Here is a 21,682-nt window from a genome sequence, read left to right as displayed (position 1 = left end):
TTAGTGGCTTTTCTATCAGAAAGCAGCTTGTGTTTGATGAATGGAAGAGTTGGGAAACAGGATTACAGTAATGGTAGCTGTCAAGGGAAATCTACAGTAGATGATGTAATCATACCATGTGAACAACTCCGGTATGCCATTGTATTAATCTGTACCGAATAAGTGATCTGACAATTTCCGGTAATCTGTCTGTACCTATAGTTCCACCAGATCACTCGGTTTTGATTTGGGATCTTCACATGGACATAACACCATATGACATAAAAATTGAAAGAAAAGCCATTAAATATCAGGACCATAAATCACCACAAATATTATGTGATAAATATTCCGAAAGATTTCCTCAACAACAACAAACAATTAGAACATGTATTAAAATGTTTGTTTGTTGTTTAACGTCGCACTCAACAATATTCCAGCTATATGATGGCTGTTGTATTAAAACTACAAAATATATAGAATCATCCCCAGGATAACTAAGAAATGACGTAACTATTCTGTTGGGGATATAGATCCTTCGGGGGTGGAGTGTCTCTGAAGAGAGCCTATGAAAATATATATATTTTTCCAAAATAATTTCGGACTGTGTAAGTTGCTTTTCAGTCATACTAGCCGTGACGATTTAAGATCAAGATATTTGCACTTTCTACATGAAGGTTTATACAGATATCTGTCTACGTACGCGTTTCTGGTTGTATTTAGGACGCCGAATCCGAAACATAATATACCAGATTTATAGTCCTTCCTCTTCATTAATTTTAATTATATCCGGATTTTCATGACGGTGCAAGGAGTTTCTCCTTGTTGTGATAACATATATATATTCTTTATTCCTCCATAGGAGAGTTAAAGACATTGAAATACAGTATTTACAAATGTTCACGAATAGGCATTCTTATGTTAAGTTTATGCCTGCTCACATGTCAGAGAATATAATGTTTCTTCACAAGGTCTATATATTTTTTCAATTGGAAGAAACCTTTGACTGCAGCTTTTGCAAAGTTCTGTACATGCTAGCAGACAGCAAACTAACTCTATTTCCTGCTTGTTATAGAGAGACACGCTGACTTACACCGCACAAGTGTCCACTATGCTACACCACAAATTGTCTCTGAGATTTTCTGTCTGTGGACAGAGAATGTGGACGTGGTCCTGGAGGACAAACTTGCACATGTCACACACTCACTTTCCCAAGTCTCAGGACTGCACACATCTGGATCACGAAGGTTGCAGCTTGTTTCAGGTCTAGATTTCTTTTAGCAATTTTCCATTCTTTGTGAGGGGTGATTGTTCAAAGTGTTTTAGATCTGGATCAGAGTTCATGTGTCTTCTCCAGGCTTCAAGTTCATTCACTTTAATGGCATCTTTCACAACTTTCTTCCAGGTATGACAGGTGGCGAATGTGCCATTGGGACTAAAGCTGTTTAGGAATTGCAAAAGATTATATTTAGCCATACTGTCAGGAACATAATCCAGGGAAGTGGTAGAGCAATTGCAATTTGAGAGGGAGAGCCTAGTACTGAAGATTCTTCTCGGAAGGAACGTTTTTTTCTGCTATTGCATAGGACTCCTGTTCTTAACAAGCGACATCGCGGTAGATCTCATCTTTGAGCAGACGTCTAATGTCCGTTCCCAGGAGCTGTATTCCGAGTCAAGTAAAGTTCCAACATGTTTAATTTCTCTTGTAGTAGGGATTGTTACTTTATATTGATGTAAGCAGCACTTGATGGGCAAAAGGTCTATAATGTGCTCTTTAAAGGAGAAAATGTTTCTGAAATAGACACCATTTCTTCCAGAGCTGGCACTGGAGAGATCAAAGCGATGCCATCAGCTTGGGAGGGAGCTGTAATGCTGACGTCCTGTACAACAGATCCCTTCTTACTCCTGAGTTTCATCATCTATACACAGTAGGTGTAGCTTTGCAAATAAAACGCTCCCTTGTCGAACACCTGTGTGAAACCAGTGTGACTTCTCGTTGTTTGCTAGCAGGCAACTTCTCATATTCATGCAAAGTATGAGTGTAAGGAGAAGGCCAGGCTGGTAGACAGTGTCGAAAGCCTTAGAGAGTGAGTATTTTTTGCCTAACGCCGCATCAGCACTCTTGCAGCTATTCGCGGCGAGAACATGTCTAATCTGACCATATGGAATCGAACATAATAAAAGTGATGCTGAAAATCACTAAAATCTCAGTCGATATCACATTCAAGGGTAAAAACGGATTGTTCAGATAAAAACCTATATTCGAAAGCCTTAGAGCTATCAAGGAAGGCTATATGAACTACATCAGAGCGCTCTGATGACATTCGGTTTTGAAACCGTTCTATGGCTTGCATTGAAAGGTGTCCGAATCTGTGATCTGTGGAAGTCTTCTTGATAGCATAAGTTCAAACAGTTTAAACATAACAAGAAGAAGTGTTACACCTCTATAAAAGTCTGGAGAACTTTTAGATATATCTTCGCCTTTAAATATTAGCACTATAACCCCATTCGTCCAAGCTGTTGGGATATACAGTCCAGTTCCGTTAATCCAACATGGTCGGTTGCATATGATTATGTCTCATTAACGAGTATGTCGGATAAACTAAATTAATAAGCATCAATGTTTGTGATCGAAAATCGGACAACTACACGATAGATAACGATACGAACACGTCGTAATAAAAAAATATTCTATTAAAAAGTTGGATAGTAAAGCAAGACATCTTCATAAATATTTTCGCCATACTTCAAGTGATCATAGGTAGTTTTGTCTTCACGTGGTACCTTGTTCTTTTTAAGAGAGGAACAAGAAGCGAAATATCTCTTCTTGTGAGGTAAATAGAAGTTCAGCCTTGTTACCTTCTGCTTGCATTGTTTGACGTATTTCTCTACTTCTTTGTCAATTTCCACGTTAACCACATCATTAAAATGTGGTTCAGATTTGTCGATAAATACATCTTTGAGGTGGTCTGCAAGGGCATTACTTATCATGTTTTGCGTGTCGGACCTGTTTTTCTTTGATAATCAAACATGGGATCTGTTGTTTCCTTTTCCATGTCGTAGCAGGGCCCAGAAGAGCTCCCAATGATCTAATCACGCATATGGGATATAATGACATGCATCAGCAAAGGCCGCGAGTCAGACTCCCCGATCATGTTAGTCGCCTCTTAACGACAAGCATGGGTTGCTGAATCTAGATCTGTTTTTGATCTGTTTCTGATCACGGGCCTGTTTGGAAAACCACACATGCATATCTCATACAGTAGATTGTTTGTTTGTTGATCAACGCCGCACCAACTATATGACGGCGGTCTGTAAATAATCAAGTCTGGACCAGACAATCAAGTGATTGACATCACGCGCATCAATCCACATAAATTGGATACGATGACATGCATGAACCAAGTCAGAGAGCCTTACCAGCCGATCCCGTTAGTAGTCTTTTATGACAAGTATAGTCGCTTTTTGCGGCAAGAATGGGTTGCTGAAGAGCTATTCTTCCCCGGATCTTCAGGGATCTCGTATTATTTTAACACGAGCCGCTTCAATGAAGGTCACTCGAAACTATTTACCACTGTATGTCCCACCCTAAGGATTATATGTTACTAGTTTTATCTGCCAACAGTAGACACTTCGTCCTTTACGAATTATCTTCATGGTGACAGGTTTAGAGGTCTCTCAGCAGGTTACTGATTTCACAATGACATGTATGTTAAACGCTTTTCGAGAAAATAAACTATTTTTACAGCTGTGGCTTTGAGAATTTCTGAAACAAATTACAGCAAATGTATCTGTGTTATTGTATCCATGGTCATTTCTTACATGTCAAAGGAACATCTAAAGGCATTGATATCTTCATAAGGCTGCTTATTGGCAGAATCATGCACATATCGCTGAATTGTAGGCCAGAACTGCTTGAGTGAGTGAGTGAGTGAGTATGGTTTTTCGCCGCATTTAGCAATATTCCAGCAATATCCCATTTCGGAATCGAAACCGGGTCTTTGGTGTGACGAGCGAATGTTTTAACCACTAGGCTACCCGACCGCCCCTGAAGAACTGCTTGATATATGGTCATGTCATTTGATCACCAGTGCACTGTTTCAGTTAAATTGGCCTTACGGCCTCATGGTTTAGGGGATGTATTAATCTACGATGGACAAAGATACGGATAAAATACATAGCAACGACAGTAACACTAATGAATTAATTATATGCATGTACATTGTCCTACAAAGCAAATGCTTTTGTCGTCAATGTGGTACTACTTGTACTGTTATTCATTATTTGGATCCACTATTTAGCTCCTGGCATAATTGCTTAAGTGGTTTGGTACGCTTGGCATGTTAAGTAACTCTGTGACGTTAGTAACAATAAATATAAAACGTAGCGCGTCCATTGGGTAAAAAGGTTAAATAGTGGTGAAATATATATGAATGAACCAAACTATACTCTGTGTCACTGAAAGAAATTAATCAAACAGAAAGAGCCCACAACATCGACAAGAGAGTATAATTCTCGACATAGCTGTGAAACGTTTGGCCAAACCAAAAACCGGCTCCTCTAAATCAGACAAAGACAGCGTGTCCTGGAATTTGAAATTTGACAAAAAGTGGAATTGATGTAAATTCCACAACTCGTGGCTGCCAAGACTCATCCTACTGCTACCAGCCTGTATGTCATGTAATCACAGGTGACTTCTCTATTAATGACAAAAACAACCTTCGTCGGATCATCAAATAGTGACCAAAATATCGCGAGCATCCCCTGACCAATTGAGATCACAATCATAAAATCATTATGGACGTTGTCAAGGTCTAGGCCAATAAATGGACAAAAATGAGAAGAAGTACCTATTGAATGAAGTCTTTGATAAACATTTCGAACTTTGGAGAACTTCTTTTATTCTTTGTCACGACGTGTGAGAGATACTTCTTGCTCTTTCATCAGGTGAACACAAAGTAAGCGTTGTTGCTTTTGCTTTCAGAGTTTAAGAGATCGCCTTCAGCCTTATCAACTTCGTCTGATCATGACCAGTCTCTTTGGGACTCATGTGTGTGAGAAGGGTACACATATCTATTGTGAGTTTTAGTATGGATAAAATTTGTATCTATCTATAACAAGTGTCATGTTTTCTACCTGTTGAACGTCTTTCAGAGTGGGTTAAGTACGTGATGTTGTCATTGGTAGAATGCACAAACTGAAAAGGAGGAAACAGAAGTCCAAGTCCAAACGCTGGCTGCCCTACATGTAACAATTGCAGTTGTTTCCACTGTAAAGGTCTAAAAAAATATAACCAGAAAATGTAGGCATCACTACGTTGATTGTTTGATCAAAGAACTTGGTATAAGTGACATATCAAATGATGTCACATAGAAGGCCAGTATGATAACTGAGGAAGCCATCTGCCAAAACCATGCAACAGTCCCATCAAGGCTTGGCTTGACTCTGAAGACATGTCTGTTCCTCTTTTGGACTGGATTCCAAAGCTCCATAATAATCCGTACAAAGTGAGATATATTGCTGGACGAAGCAAGTGCCCAACCAAATCCCTGTCTCAAAGACTAAGTTGTAAAGTGTAGACACTAAGGGATAGGGTTGCAGGAATATTCCATGACATCAAGGCAAAGTTGAAGTCATCCCTCTTGTCTTGTAAAGCCTTTTGACATTCTTAATCTTTGTGCGTAGATCTAAATATTAACAGATGAGGCGGTTTTGCAGGACTCTTTTATTTCTAGATCGAGTGAGTAAATCAATGGAGGGAAATTGACTATATTACCATTATTGAAAACGGTATCCAATCATCAATATATCAACATATGATAATGTATATTTGTTTAAATATTATTATCATATACAAATGTTAAGCCGAATTAGATTCGTTTTACTGATTCAACTTTAAGTGGGTGTGTTAATTTTTCATCATGTATCAATAGATTAGCTTAAATCTAATAAAGATTTCAATACATCTTCCGTTTGGTGGTCAGGATATAAAAAGGTGGAAACAAGCACCACTTGTGTTGTACACGGTCCACATGAAAATAATCGGCAGCGGTATTATGGAAATGCTGGATATCATCCATCCTACTCCTGTTGCCCAGGCTGGGTAGCTGTAGTCTTCGTACTGAGGTGGTCGGTGTGAGTAGAGAGAGTAGCAGAATATGGCCTGAAATAAAGGACAAATGGAATGCAATGTGCTATGGATATATTACTTATTACAGTTTGGGCATTACCATTGAGGGTAAAACAGTATATGGATTTAAAACATTGGCAAGGCATTTATTCTAATACTTTTATTTTTCAAACTCCAAAATTGGATATGGTTCTGTGTTCTTCTAATAGGTTTCATGAATTGAAATTTTAATATATTTCTTATTTATAATTCGTTATTATTGTAGTTTATGTATTTATGCAAATACGTCATGTATGAAATATTGTTTCAAAGACTAATTATACAGTATTAAGTTTTCCAGACTTGTGAAGGAATGGATGAATTTTGACTTCATGATGGTGTAGTGTAGCATTGGTGTTAATTATTTATATTTAAAATGGTTATTGATTGGCAAAGAATTTCCCAGTCTTACCAACAGAAGGAGAGGACAGACATATTTGATGGACAGCATCATAAGTTTTGGGGACTGCCTTCCCCCACATAATACTGATATCTCGTTTGAGTCTCTCGAATCCTTAGACAAAGAAAAAGAACAGGATATACGTTTCCAATTATTTTTGTCTAATTCTGGAGACAATGCTAGTGACAACGAAGAAACGGTACATATCTTATGCAAATTTTAGTATCAATTTTCCTTATATTTGATTTATACGGTAAAGGCTGTCAATAAGGAATACATGTGATAAGTTAGATTTCTTTTTAAATTTTAAGACATTTACTGTATTGATACTTCTCTTCATTAGTTGACGTTATTGTATTATGGACAGTTGAATCCTTATCATGGTAAGAAATCAGTTAAAGTGTCCTTACCATAGCACCAACTTACAAGAGTGCACTCCAGCATTCCAAACACAGCTATGGCAGGGAAGAAGGCCTACCAGTCCATTAGTGTCACAATGTAGACACCTCCCTTAAAACACCATTATAGTCGGAATGCAAATACCACCTTTAATGCAGTACTGATTTATAACATAACAGACCAAGGGGATTCCAGGTAAGAATACATGTCCCTTTAGGTGCGACTAAATGGATCGAAAGGTTAATTGTATGTTTCTAATTGTGTGGATTAATGTTCGATTATTTACAGAAGCCCATCATAAAACTGAATATTACTGAGTTTTGCAACGAACAAACAATATAAAAATGCATTTGTTGCAAAAGCACCTTACAATTACTCAAATGTCAACAATGGTATGACATCAAAGTATATGGACAGTGAAAATAAGGTAAGGACATTTTAAACAGTTTGTACACATCAATTGAGCAACCTTTTTGTTTATGTTGATCAAGTTACCTGTGTTGCACAGGGCAGGGAAAACAGAAAGTTGCTTAAGAGAATTAGGCAAATAATAACCCATCGTCGTTTTGATGCTCCAATAAACGTGTCTGTGATGGCGGTAAGTATTATCTCTGTCGCTGGTAACTTAAAGTAAACAGAACACATTTACAAGTTTGCAATTGAATGTTTTCAAATTTGATTGAGGATCTTGTGTTCGAAAAGATTCCTGGCAGCATCGATTTTGTGAGAGGCGAATGCATGGATTGGGTTGTCATCCTCGATGCACGGGTAGCGTTGGACGCTACTTTTGTGATATTTGTGGTTTGTCTGGCCAAGCTTTTATTACATGCCGTCTGCCTTAAACATCGGAGAAATTGGTGTACGGTGTTCCACAATAAATGTTAATTAATGTTTTATGGTAAATATATAATCAAAGCCACGATTCATCGTGTTGAATTTAAACTTACACATAAGGCACATCATGCACATAGTTACTACTGTTGCTGCTCGAAACTTCCCTCAGTATGATTTTTCAGTAAATTGTTTCCTTTTCTGTTTTTAATGGTTGATTAATAAACATGTTTTCAGACATAAATCGAATTGTACCAGTGTGTCCACTTCAAGGGTCATCAGTGTAAGGAAGGTCAACACCGACCAGACATGCGGCAGTGGGAGATACGTCAGGACTTGAGGGTAGGCAATAAAAGCCAGGTTGAAGCCTGAAACAGATTTACCCTTTATATTAATGTGTACAACCTGACTATTACAATTTACAAAAGATTTAGAGCCACACGTTGAAGATTTCTGGATCAGAACTGGTGCCCAGGATTTGTCTGTTTGGGGAAGTGACTAGATTGATCAGGGTGGTCAGGTCTATCTTGACATTAAATATAAAACATAAGAACTCTCAGTTTACTCTATCTACAGATAAATTCAAGTAACGAGCTAAATGTGTTTGTGAATTTGATGAGCGTACTTCATGTGTGTATCAATCCGCCAAACGTTAATGAAGGATTGTGTTCCCTGCCCCTGCCAAATTGATATGGAAAAAAAATTGAAAAATGGTTGAATATGAAAGTAACAATACGTTCTTTTAAAAATCAATGTAATGTGAATTTTTTACTGACTGTGACAAGATTTTGATAGACTTCCAATGTTGTATCTGTCCACAAAGGATATACTTAATGGCGAAATTAAGGTTTAATAATGAGGTGCAATTACACGTTTGTTGCATACAAAGACAACATACAGTGGTCGTGATAGTCATGTTCCTCCTTAAAACCCTTTAACATCCAACACCTACCAAGTCGTAAGCTTGGACAAGTAGTAAATATGTACAGCAACACACTAAGACATCCACTGTTCTCAACAGCCTTATCGACCTTGATCTTGCCAAACATAACAACAACGCAAAATCCGTAGTATTAGGACTTGGGATCTATGAATGTATTACCCAAGGGGGAAACATATTGGTGCACATGTTTCTGATACTTGCAAGATGTGCATATATCACTTTTCAGTTATTTGATTGGCGGATTGTGAACCCTGAATTTTACGGGACTACTTCCGCTACATTCATATTTCAACCACCACACGCTAGAAATGCATCGAGACAAAGGAAAACCGATTTAACTAATTTTAATCTGTAATTTTATTATAAAATGCTGAAGTATTCAAGCAAAAAACAATATCTTATTTATATTTGCATATGAAGTATATTTCGCTGAATGAATGAACGAGTGCCAGATTAGGATGACCGAAGCATGTAGGATGAGGCTACACAGAAGGATTATTTCCCCTCAAATGACACAACACAAATGACAAATGAAATACTTCAAAGTTAGAAACCACATTCTTGCTTAAATAATTTGAAGATCAACGAAGAGCAATGCGTGCTATTTGTCATTATTGTTTTTTTATTCTGATGTACTGCCCATAATGCCCGCTAGCGCCGAGCTCCAAGTTTCCCTGGTATCATCACTAATTGACATCGATTCATAAACACATGCTTATGATATTGTCGGAATCATACTACAGTCTCGGGCGGTCGGGTAGCCTTGTGGTTTAAGCGTTCGCTCGTCACGCCTAAGACCCGGGTTCGATTCCCGACATGGGTACAAAACCATATACTCACTCACTCACTCACTCACTACAGACTCTCTATCAGCAGAGATTTCTGATGATTATAGAAATGGTTATGTCACTTTTATTTAAGAATATCTTTACAAATTAACCGATTCTGCTTATTATTAGTTCATTATTTAAATAAATAGATATATTGTGAATGTTTATCATTCTGTATATATGCACATCATTAGTTCTCTAGATACCTGATGATTCGAAAGTTTCTACAGGAACGCCACGTTGGTGGGCAACATGTCCAATAGTGGCAAAGAACGCGAATCCAGCTATTACAAGAAAAAGAATATCGACCGTGCTGACAAGTAATGCATCCCTGAAACAGAAAGGTTTCTATCGTGAATATTATTGGAAGTATATCGTGTATGACACATATTGCAAAAAGTTGGACCCCATTATAAACAGTGTACACTATTCATGCTTACTTTACAACTCGCAGATATTGTTTCGTTTACAACTACTTTAACTGATCAATTTAATAATGTCTTAGCATTGCAAATGATAATTATTGATAGGGCCCTCTAAATCATTATGCAGTTCGTAAGGTGAATGAAATACATAAGGCTTATATTCTCTACACTATTGGTGTATTATAAATACGTACCATATTTGAATGTGATTCTCCCGATGATTGAAGCATTATATTCACTACATTCTTATGAGCAGATGAAATCCGATTTTTTTTTAAATTTGGGAGTTCGTTATATTTTTATATGTTGGCTACTTTATATTAAGTAACACGTTTGTGTCCATGTATGTTACATACCTGGTAAAAGCTTCATACAAGGTAGCTTGTATTTACGAGGAAGTGTTTGGGAGACACCGCCCGATATCGCTAATCAAAGCTAATAAAACTGTCACTGTTTATTGGAATAATGAGGAAATTGTTACCTCATCTTGGAATTATCAATTTGTGTGTTTGTGCAGCTTACTGTATTTTATGTTCATTTACCTAAAACAGTTGCGTGTTATTTTGCTGTGCCCGGCCATAGTTATGATGTTCCCAAGGCCAATATTCAAAGAGAATAGAGCAGAGCTACAGGCCTCAATCCACATCTGTACAAATGAAAACACAATAAGGAAATTCGAATGATAAATATCAATGTTTAACGGTTTACACAATTTATATGTTTGAAAATACGTGTCTGTTACATTTCATCAAAAATAATGCCACAGCACTGTAGCTCACCTGGATTTACGGTCAACAGTTAAAAATTCCAACAAAAGTAGACCCTAAACAAGAGTTGCTGTCAATATTGATATTCAAATATTTTCTACATAAAAATTAAGGACTGAAAGCTAACACTAAAATCTAATGAAATAAAATAGGACTGCATCTGGAAGAGAAACATACAAGCCAAGGTTCAGCTCTGTCAGTCAGGCGAGGAGATGAAGGTTACAGGGACAGATATGTATATTGAGATAATTTAGATGCATGGTTAAAGTGAAAATGTACAAGTCAAAGTTTCTAATATAGCAACAATAAAAACCCAGAACAAGTGTTAAGCCCCCACTAGTAATTACACAGGTGCCACATTATATTACATTTTGAAAATCGGATTCGAACCTCTTGAACCTCTTGAACCTATTGAACAATTCAAGCAATTGACATGCTTGTTCTCACCAAAGATTACAAGTTTCACCTTCATCGGTCAAGTGGTTTCTGAGAGGATGATGTCAAAAGTGCCATGTAATTATGTTGATCCCCACTACTAACTAATCAGGTACCAAATCTCCCTACCATTTGGCACAAGAATGTCGGAGTAATGGCAGTAAATAGGATCTGTAATATGGCTGCCGTGGTGTCTATATTGCATATCGGGTCTTTAACATTTGAGGTGTCATCACTGATGGGAACAAGTATGTGAAGTTTCAGCTTCATTGGTCCAGTGAATTCTCAGAAGATGTTTACGACACACGATGGATCACGGACAAGGTCAAACATGCCAGCGGGTCAAACATGCCATGACATAAACTTACTTGACTTTCAGTCAGGTGAGCTAAAATGTTCCTAAAACGACCTACCAAAATAACATGAGAAATGTCCAAAGATACAGAGACTCTTTATGCATGTTTATATAATAGAAATTGCCACTTATCAGCACAGTGAGTAAGTGAGTTTGGTTTTACGCCGCTTTTAGCAATATTCCAGCAATATCACGGCGGGGGACACCAGAAATGGGCTTCACAGATTGTACCCATGTCGGGATTCGAACCCGGGTCTTCGGCGTGACAAGCGAACGCTTTAACCACTAGGCTACCCGACCGCCCCTTATCAGCACAGGGTGCTACAAGTACAACATGACATGATTTCACTTTTCGCGAACTCCTGGCGTCATCACTGATTATTAAGTGTCCATCCATATAACGGTCATCACTATTTTGCCTTTTACGCCCTATGGAATCTGTTTCGGCAAATACTAGTATTCGAGACTGATTATTCCCTGATGTTGACGATTCGAATTTACTGTTTCTTGTTCAGGTATATTGCAAGACTCTTTCCACAATGATGAGCATGTATTTTTAAATCACTATTAAATAGTAATAACACCAGATGTTCGCAAAAAGGTGAGCCTATGATGCCTCACATGTGGCACACGTCACTAACACATGGAAAAGCAAGTGTTCACATGAACAAACACGGGAACACTGGTCAAAATAGTGAATTGCGTCGGATATCATTTTGGTCACTGATATGTCAAATTTGAAAATGTCCTCCACATATCTGCCATGAAACTGTTTGAAAGCATTTGTAAGTGTTGTGCATCTGACCAAACAATGACTCTCTTTGAAATCTTCGTAGATATTATCATAATATAATCGACTGTACCTCATTAGGTACCAACAATTATTCATATATATGTATATATCATCAAAAAATAAAGTACGAGTCTAAGAAAGCGACTAATGGAAGAACATATAATCATGAAATAAAATAAATGTTATCTTTATAACACCCTGTGTTTACAAAATGGGTGAAACCTACTCAATTAGTAAATATCAACTGAAAAGCTTTCTGTAATATCGTAATGTGATATTTACTGTAAGGTAATTTCTAGAAATATAAATATATTCAGCTGACATGATTGAAATGAATTGGCATTAGTAATTTACCAACCATCATGAATTGGACCTTTGTTTACCTTCCCCGACACTTTGATCCCTCGGAAAACGAATAAGAACATGATCACACAGGTAACGGCCATGCACCCAACGAGCGGCCAGCGTATTCCACCGAGGTGTTCCAGGCCGTCAGTCATCTGTAGTACTTGCAATCTAGAACGGAGGATCAACAGTGCAGACGTTTGACTTGATAAAGAAAAATGTGTACGAAGTGGTAAAGGCAGTAACAGTGAGTGAGTGAGTGAGTATCGTTTTACGCTGCTTTTAGCAATATTCCAGCAATATCACGGCGGGGACACCAGAAATGGGCTTCACACATTGTACCCATGTCGGGAATCTAACACGGGTCTTCGGCGTGACGAGCGAACGCTCTAACCACTAGGCTACCCGACCGCCCAAAGGTAGTAACATTATTGACATGCTCGTGAAAAGGAGGACCGCATAGGTGAGTTTGATATACATAATTCAGAGACTGTGGAACGTACATGATACCTTAGGCATGAATGAGATGTCCTTTGGTCAAATATATAATTGGAATTGGTTGAATCATCAAAACGCAGAAACAGAGCAACCAAATACGTAACCTAAACGTTACAGAAAAGGAAAAACTCATAATACGTTCTTATTGCGACCGGAACTACTTTTTCAGCTGGGAATATATGTTAACTAATTGGCAAAGTAACCTGTAATGGACACCCTTTGGGGCCTGTCGTAAATGCGCCAAATTAAACTCTCTAGCGTGCCAAACAGATGAAGCTTTGTTTAAAACGTAAACTGCTAACTAACCAGCTTTCACAGTGAAACACAGCAGTGGACCTGCAAAGCGGCTAACAAATTTTGATTCATGTACATACACATGACTGAAAGTGACGAGGTTTTTGAGATATACTTCCTAGTTTCACGACAGTGAGCTGCCTAGGGGTTAACAAATTGTGACTCATGATACATATACAAGACCGAATGTGACGAGCTTGTCGAGTTCTTGTAGTTCGTATTAATTCATGTTCAGTCCCAAATATGTACATGGTAACTATAATTTCATACAGTTTCAACCAATAGGTCTAATTAACTTAAATGTACATCCAAAATTCTTCTGCAGTAGTCATACCAGGGACTGTTTGAGTGATGTCAGTGAGGTTGTGTTCGTCAGGAGCACTGGGAATGAGTTGGGTAACATTGGCTGATGTGCTGTTCCGGACGCTGTTGTCGATGTCTGCTATACATCCAGGGGAGTTCCAGGACTGGTCACAGCTGGTCCAGGGGAGGTTGACGAAGAACGAGTGGTAGAAGTAGTACATAAACCAGGCGAATATGGCAATGTAGTAGGTAACATAGATTCAATTAACTAGAGCAATCCCGAGACCAATGCCTGAAATATCAAAGAAACTCAGTACTACATTACATTGATTTCATTTTGTATGGTATCATATAAATATATTTAATCGCTGAAAGGGTAGCTTCAATCCTCCGGAATCCTCGGGGATACCATTCGACACTTACCTGGAATGAATCCTGGTGTCCAATAGCGGATGCCCTATTCTTGGTATCCGGCAACTAACACCCTTGTTGGATACGAGTACTAAGTCATTTAGAAGCTAGGATCCTTAACTGAATACCTTTCTGGATACCAGGCCTTGGGGAATCCGAGTAGTGGATGCCTTGACGGATACCCCGCTATTGAGCATTTCAGTTCTGGTCTATTTTCTTCCTGGTCGACCATTTGTGTTAATTTGGGTGGGCGGGATGGGGTGATGTGTGGTGCTGGGATTTTGTTTAAAAGTATGACATGCTCCCGAAAATGCAGGAATAACGTTATTTGTCCCCACGTTTTACCCTAAAACATGACATTGTTCACTGTGCAAGCTGGATATTATGAAAATGGTATGATATCGATTAAAAAGGACTGTCACTTCCTTTCATGAAGCGCTGACTGAAAACACAATCCTGTCTCAAAGCCAATAATCACTTTACATATCTCGTCTACCTAACGTGCCAAAGTATCTATATTAAGTCACATGAGTGAGTGAGTGAGTGAAAAACTAAAGGCACGTCTGAAATTTTTTAGTCATGGTGTGACTTGACAAATCTGTACGGCATAAAAAGCTTTCGTCAAAAGACATTATAATAAGTAGCAACATATCCCAGATTTATTTTAAACTATCTAGAGAACATAAATATAATTAAACTGTTAGACAAAAGAAAGTATATAAAAACTAGGCAAAGTTAGACCACCATACATTTTATCAATAAAGCAGACATACCAGAATTAGACGGCAGTTGTGACACGGAGGATTGGACGTTAGCTAGCGTTAAATTATTGCAGCAGGCAGACGGGGGTTGTCGACAAGAGTTGCCTTCATCATTAGGTTATTTGAACAGCACTAGCCTTGTAGAATGTTACTATACTTCGACGATTTCTGTGGCCAGTGACAGACATTAGTTTCATACTGATGTCGCATCCAACCCTACGGTAGAAGAGACACAGTGTGTACCGATTGGATAACTCCTCCCGACTGTTAGGGTTGTCGGGTTTGAGGTGTGTTGGAGTTTGTTGTTTTCGTGAAACGGACGACCCTGTTCTAGTGGCAAGAAAAAGCTAGTGTATTGCTGACTGACTGTTAAAGATGCTCCATGGTCTGGAGCCTAAGTTCAATCTATGCCAAGGCTCGCTAAATACAATGTTTATTCCTAATACAGGATCTTTACCATCCCAAAACACACTCGTGAGATAACCTCTATTTATCGACTTTAAAGACTTGACTGTGTATTCAATTTCAATTTACAGCTTATACAGTTTCAGGGTACCTTTAAATGGTGGACATAAATTCCAAACGTTAACAGGTCCGCTTTGGGAGTACTGGCCAATCACCATCTCCAAGAACACACATGGAATTGCGCCCATAAAGGTGAAGAATAAAAATGGTATCAGTAACACTCCTGTAAAAGAATAGTTTTAAGTCAGTTACAGAAATGAAATATCTTTACAAAACGTGTTTGTAGCTTTAACGAGGAAAGAAATAGGTACATTTCATGTCTGGAAAGGAGTATACTGTGAATACTGCGAGGCATCCAGAACATAACGAGCTCTTACGATGACATGTATAATGGAACTTGATCATCTGGATTGTTTTACCACAAATGTCAAGATTGCCCTAGAGTCGAAAGACTATGTTTATAAAATAGAAATCACACAAGTTTTATTTTCATTCTTACAAAGTCTCTTATCATTGAGCAGCCCCATTACAGAACGTTGCACAATTGGTTTTATCAACCACTCGCTTAATTCATGAAAGCTCGATGCATTTTTCAACCAGTAAACATAATAATAAAAATAAGCAACAAAAGCATTGTATGATTATACTCAGACTGTATCATAAGCATAACTCTAACTAACTCGACACGAATCACGTGTGATGATTGCGTCAACTCAAGGTCACTTTGACCTGAAGTGGTCTGTTTCCACATTGAGTGTGTGGTTTCCAAGACGGAAAGTGATGTAATTAAACCTGTGTTAAAATCAAATACATACAAGTATGAATATATCCTTCTGTGAATATTAAATGACTGTGACTGAAGAACAGCGATGAGAAGATCTTGTGCAGGTTATGAACATTATTGGTTGTTTGTATGAGACCCATAAGCAGAACTAATAAATGAAATATTAATCTTTATTTGTGTGACTTTTTGTGACTTGATTGATGTGTTCGCGCCCCATACTGTTAGCACGAAAACGCCGTGCTTTTGTCGTCCAAATAACGTCGTTATTTGACATCGGAATTTACTGCGAGAGAACGATGTTATCAAGCTCATCCGGCTTTTCTATCTTCCCGAGCCAAGAATAATAACTGACTTTCAAAGTTCAGTTTGCACTCTTGCCGAACTAGGCTGGAATAATGGAGTTTTATTTTGGCTGGACTAACGAGTCTCTGCATAGTCCAGTCGAAATCGCGTAACGAAATCAACATCCAGTTTGTAAACTGCCGTGCAGATTTTGGTCGATTGCAGGATTTGCAAAGCATGTGTACCGCAAGCTCGGCGTCAACAGATATCTCCCAAATCTATTCATGTTTTTAATCAAGGTGCACAAATAATTTGATGCACGGCGCTAGGTAAGACCCATAATATCATAACAAAGATATTGATTGTCTATCAGATCGTCTTCACTGGGCAAACGCTCTCGTGAAGAGACACGATTTCAGTGTCTTTTAAAGTTTCTCAGATTCTCTGTTTCTCGAATTTCTTGTGGCAGATGGGCAATGCATAGCAATGGGCCAGCATGTTGAAATGACCTATCACCATATGTTTTAGTACGTGACACCACTAGCAGATGTTGATCGGAGAGAACGTGCAGGCTTGTATGGTACTTTTAGTTCCTGTAAATATGCAGGTGTAAACCATGCACTGCCTTGTAAACCTCTTTGTTATATAGGTTGCCAGTCTTATTTGTTCATCAATGAAAAATAAGATGAATATTCAATTCCCCATACAAGTAAGTGAGAGTGAGTGTGTATTACGCCACAGCCATTTATTGACCAAAGCTGTCTAGTTTGATGACATTTAAGCCCCTGTGAATATTCCTAGTGACGAAAAAGCCCCATGTATCTGGGAATCTTTTTACATGTAGTTAATATACACATGTGCTGCATTTGGCTACCCTTAAATAATCATAGTTCACATGCCTTCCAAAAACTCCAAACATTGTCCCTTGAAAGATGAGTTTTCGTCAAGTTATATCCATCAGGACAGACCATTACATTTGCAAACAATAACAAAAGACACTTTTGAGTGTACATATCTGAAATACTTTTTAAATAATAATACTTTCTGCATCTTTATGCACAGATCTGAAGAGGCGGTTTCGTTTATGTCTAGCTCTTGCAGGTAAATTAGTGGAAGGAATCATTGTTGAGGGGCAAAAGATTGTTCCCATGGCGATGCCCACTTCTTGCTCAAATTGTTTTCTCCATCAACGTCAGATGACATATATGCTTTCATTTTGTACCTGTTATGCTGAACTTTTGAAGATAGAGATGTAACTATAGGTATATAGGACAAATGCTCCTTGGGTGAAGGTATGAAGTTTTTCCTTAAGTTTGTCGTGTGGGATAGTCATTTACAAATTGAATTTTGTTCTTTTCTGAGATTGCAAATCCTTTGAGATTTTCTGATTGTGGACATGGAATTCGTTCCACTTGCCTCAATTGATGGTGAGTGAATTAACCAAACAAATATTATCAACTGATACTTACCTCCACCATTTCCCATACATAAGTACGGGAACTTGATGAGTGAACCAGCCCCAATGCTGCCACCGAGGAGGGTGACCAAGTAGTCCAAGTGGTGACGCCATCGTTCAGGTGCCATCGCTGCAGCTACATTGAGTCACACACTAACACTGTACTCCTCCAACCAAGATTCGGTTTAGAACACGCAAATCGTGATATGGCTCGTGGCGTCATTTAATGAATTTAATAGTTTTATATTAATTGTAATGAACTTGTCAATTAAGTTGAATTTTATCGACGTAATTTTGCAAAACTTGCTGTCACTTGAGCATTAGGTACACAATTCAAGTTTTGAAGCATGCACTTGATTTTCTTCCAAGAAAATGATCATTCTTTTCAAGCACAGCTGATTGCCATTTTCTCTTGTCACTACAGCGATGCAATTTTCACACACAGTGTGTGTATAGCACTTTCGCAGTATAGAAACATGCAGGACATCAAGTATGAGACAGATGCCGGTCTTTTCACTTCCTTTGAAAAGTCTACTTCTGTAAAGAGGTTTATCTGACTATCCACTCCATATATATATAGCCAATAGATACGTTTGAATATGGAGACAAATTCAAATTCCTAGATAATTCTTTTTGTGTTCCACATGAATTTGCAATATGGCCATCTAACTTCCAAATACCATTATGAAGACTTAAGCTTCAAAATATATCTGTAACAAAATACCATAAGGGAATGGTAGGGCTGGACTAGGCCGCATGAGGAAATGACAGCTGCACTCTAGTTAGACTCAGTGTAGAGGGGACAGAGATTGGTAAGAGGGTAAATAAAAATGCTTGTTATTTAAACCATTATCTGGTGATTGTAGAATGTTATTTTTAATTCACAATTTATAACGGCCCAGCATTTGTAGCCCTAGTCTGTCTTACAGACCCTGATACAAATATATCAAATGTAACCCATGTAAGTCTATAATGTTTGGCAAGTCTAGATTACCGCAGTATCCCTTGGCTCCTTTTTATTAATGTTTTATTAAGATAATTTAACAACTGGGTTTAACCTAAACCTTGCAAGATGAAATAAATGCGATATGCATTACAAACATGTATACATGTATAAAAAAAAATATGAATGAATACTTAAATATGAAAAGGAATTATAAAAACAAACATTACCAGGAACATCACTTCTATCATATGAAAATATGTAGTGGGCTATCTGTCATAGTGAACGAGCCCCAAAGTTTCAAATGCAGCGGAAAATATTCAAAAATCTTGTTTTGAGTTGTTTGTACGTCATTTGATGAATAATTAGTCATAGCCAGGATAAATGTAATAAAACGTTTATCAAATGGGCTTTAAAACATGCAAGGACTGACAACATAGCCAGTCCCTCGAAGCGATCGATGGAGACAGTTCACGACTGTTTCACGGGTGGCGCTTTAGTATGTACTGAGTCCTGACATGAGAAGGCGTATATTGATAAGCAGCGCTGGCTAAGCGCTAAGATGAACATTCATGCGTCGGCCTAGTTCAGCGTGTCACATGTATAGAACTTTGTTAACCCAGTCAACGTTGTGCAACTGATCAGATTTGGCATCTAAATATATAGTACATAAGTCGATTGGTTATGAAAGAAGGAGAACCTTTTCTATATTATCTTAATGATTGGCCAGGCAGGGGATTTGTATGAGAAGAGTTGCTCATAGTTCCCAGCGATACAGTATTACCTCCCTAAGTAGCCATAAGCATAGGTAGTTTCACCATCCTTATCAATCCATCTCTTTCGTTCTAAGTGGGATAATGATGTCTTGTTCATTCATAATCCATATACCCTGTGTTTGTCGTTTCTTAAAGTATTTATCTCATTTTTGAATTTTCTACCATTGAATAATGCTTCTTTATACTACATACTTCTTAATGCCTTTAGCTTTTCTTATCTCCTCATTATCAGACTTCTTTATAGAATACATCTTAGGTCTTAATCCAACATACTCCACAATAGGACTTCTAGCACATTCATCATTCGTCTTACCTGATAGCTTTCTATTCAAGGGCTGTGCATCTTTTGGGTAATCACTTGTATCGTACATATCTATTTTTTTCTGCCATATCTTTGTACACATCCTCGGTTTGTATTTCCATTATCAAGGGTCAGTATCGGTATATTACACCTCGCATCTATCACCGTATTGCTTGTTTAGTTCATTGTAATAAAAGTGATACATTAACTGTTTTGACAAGTCATGGATACCAATACCAACGTACACTGGTCTGTTGAAGTTTAGATTACGCATATGTAATGCTGATGTCCTATGTGATTACTGATTGCGCACATGTAATGCTGCTAAGTCAATATCAAATATCTTACTTCTGTTAAAAGCTGGACTAGCTATAAGTTTCCTAAGTTTTTCTCCCTCTTTATGCCTGACCAATTTAACATCAACACGCTTCCTTAGATTCTTCATAGTTTTACCGAATACTGAGTTATTTATGAGCTAATATAGATTTTTTTCAAAATCTCTGGAAGCCATCTTTCTTAAATCTGTGTTCAGGCTTACATAGGGCTCCATCCAAGGTCTTTCATCAAACTTAAGAACTCTGTGTATTTTCTTTAGTTTTATGCCTAATGATAGATAGAACTGGAGATTTCTATAATGGACTATAAATATCCATCACATTTGGTACGAGTTTTTTCTACATTAGCTAACCTAGTATTGCCCATCAAGGAGTGTTGATATTAAGACATCCAATCTCTGTGGGAACATTATTCACATTGATATTGTTTACCCACTCAAAACCACTCGTGGGTAAAGGCTGACTCATAGCCCATCCGTACAAATTGTTTGCATCAAGATATAATATGTGCGTATCGGGTTTACTTGAATCATATCCTTCTACTAATTTATTATTTGACTTACAATACCTTTTCGCTATCATTGATATACCACCTCTTAATCCTTACTCAACAAACATGTGCATTTCATAATCGGTGAGTAATTTTAGTTCTACACTGGTCTTCTTCAACAATGCATATCACGAGAGTCGGGGACTGGAATAATAACCTGCCAGATCCAAACCATATTGTTTTATACATGTCTTTCTAAATATCTCAAATATATTGGCGAGTAACAATACATCATTTTTGAAGTACAGATCGTGATAATCGCCTAAATTCTTACAACTACATTCAACCCACACCGCCAGAACATAAGTTATTTTACATTCTGTTAAGTTACTATAGAATGATCAACGGGTGGTAATTTAGTTTCGTCAAATCTGGACCAATAATCCATATAATCGTAAGGATATAATCTTTTCTCAGCAACAAATGTCATGTTAACATGTTTTGTTCTCGCTTTCCCATTCTTGTCCATTTTATGTATGGTTTTAGTCAATGAGGATTTTATATATATATATATATATATATATATATATATATATATATATATATATATATATATCGATATTATCAGGAATGCACGTTAAACCACCATCGGTCTTTGAGATAGCTGGCATGATGCGATGAGAATCATATCCTCTAGGGTTATGAAACACAATAGGGATTGGTATTGTTTGAGAATCCATTTTAAGTTACTAGTTACACTCATTATGCGTGGGTCTTCTGTAATTACCCGTGACATGACTATTATCTCTTACAGAATCCCCATTTAATACAAACATGACAACTCATTGGCTTCCTATAGGCCCTCCAAACATCCCTCGTCATACTTATGGGTTTACGCGATAAATTTTCCTT

The 21,682-nt window shown here is 37.7% G+C and overlaps 1 pseudogene; it reads right to left on the bottom strand.

Moving 5' to 3' along the window:
• Positions 1-9,741: 9,741 nt before the first annotated feature.
• On the bottom strand, positions 9,742-18,053 carry LOC139455808 (sodium- and chloride-dependent creatine transporter 1-like; annotated as a pseudogene).
• Between the last annotated feature and the right edge of the window lie 3,629 nt (positions 18,054-21,682).

Source organism: Haliotis cracherodii, unplaced genomic scaffold (assembly GCF_022045235.1).
Source record: "Haliotis cracherodii isolate W230 unplaced genomic scaffold, xgHalCrac1.p SCAF_11, whole genome shotgun sequence".
Classification (NCBI taxonomy): domain Eukaryota; kingdom Metazoa; phylum Mollusca; class Gastropoda; order Lepetellida; family Haliotidae; genus Haliotis; species Haliotis cracherodii.
The sequence above is the reverse complement of the archived record's forward strand: the minus strand, read 5'-3'. Positions and strand labels throughout refer to the sequence as shown.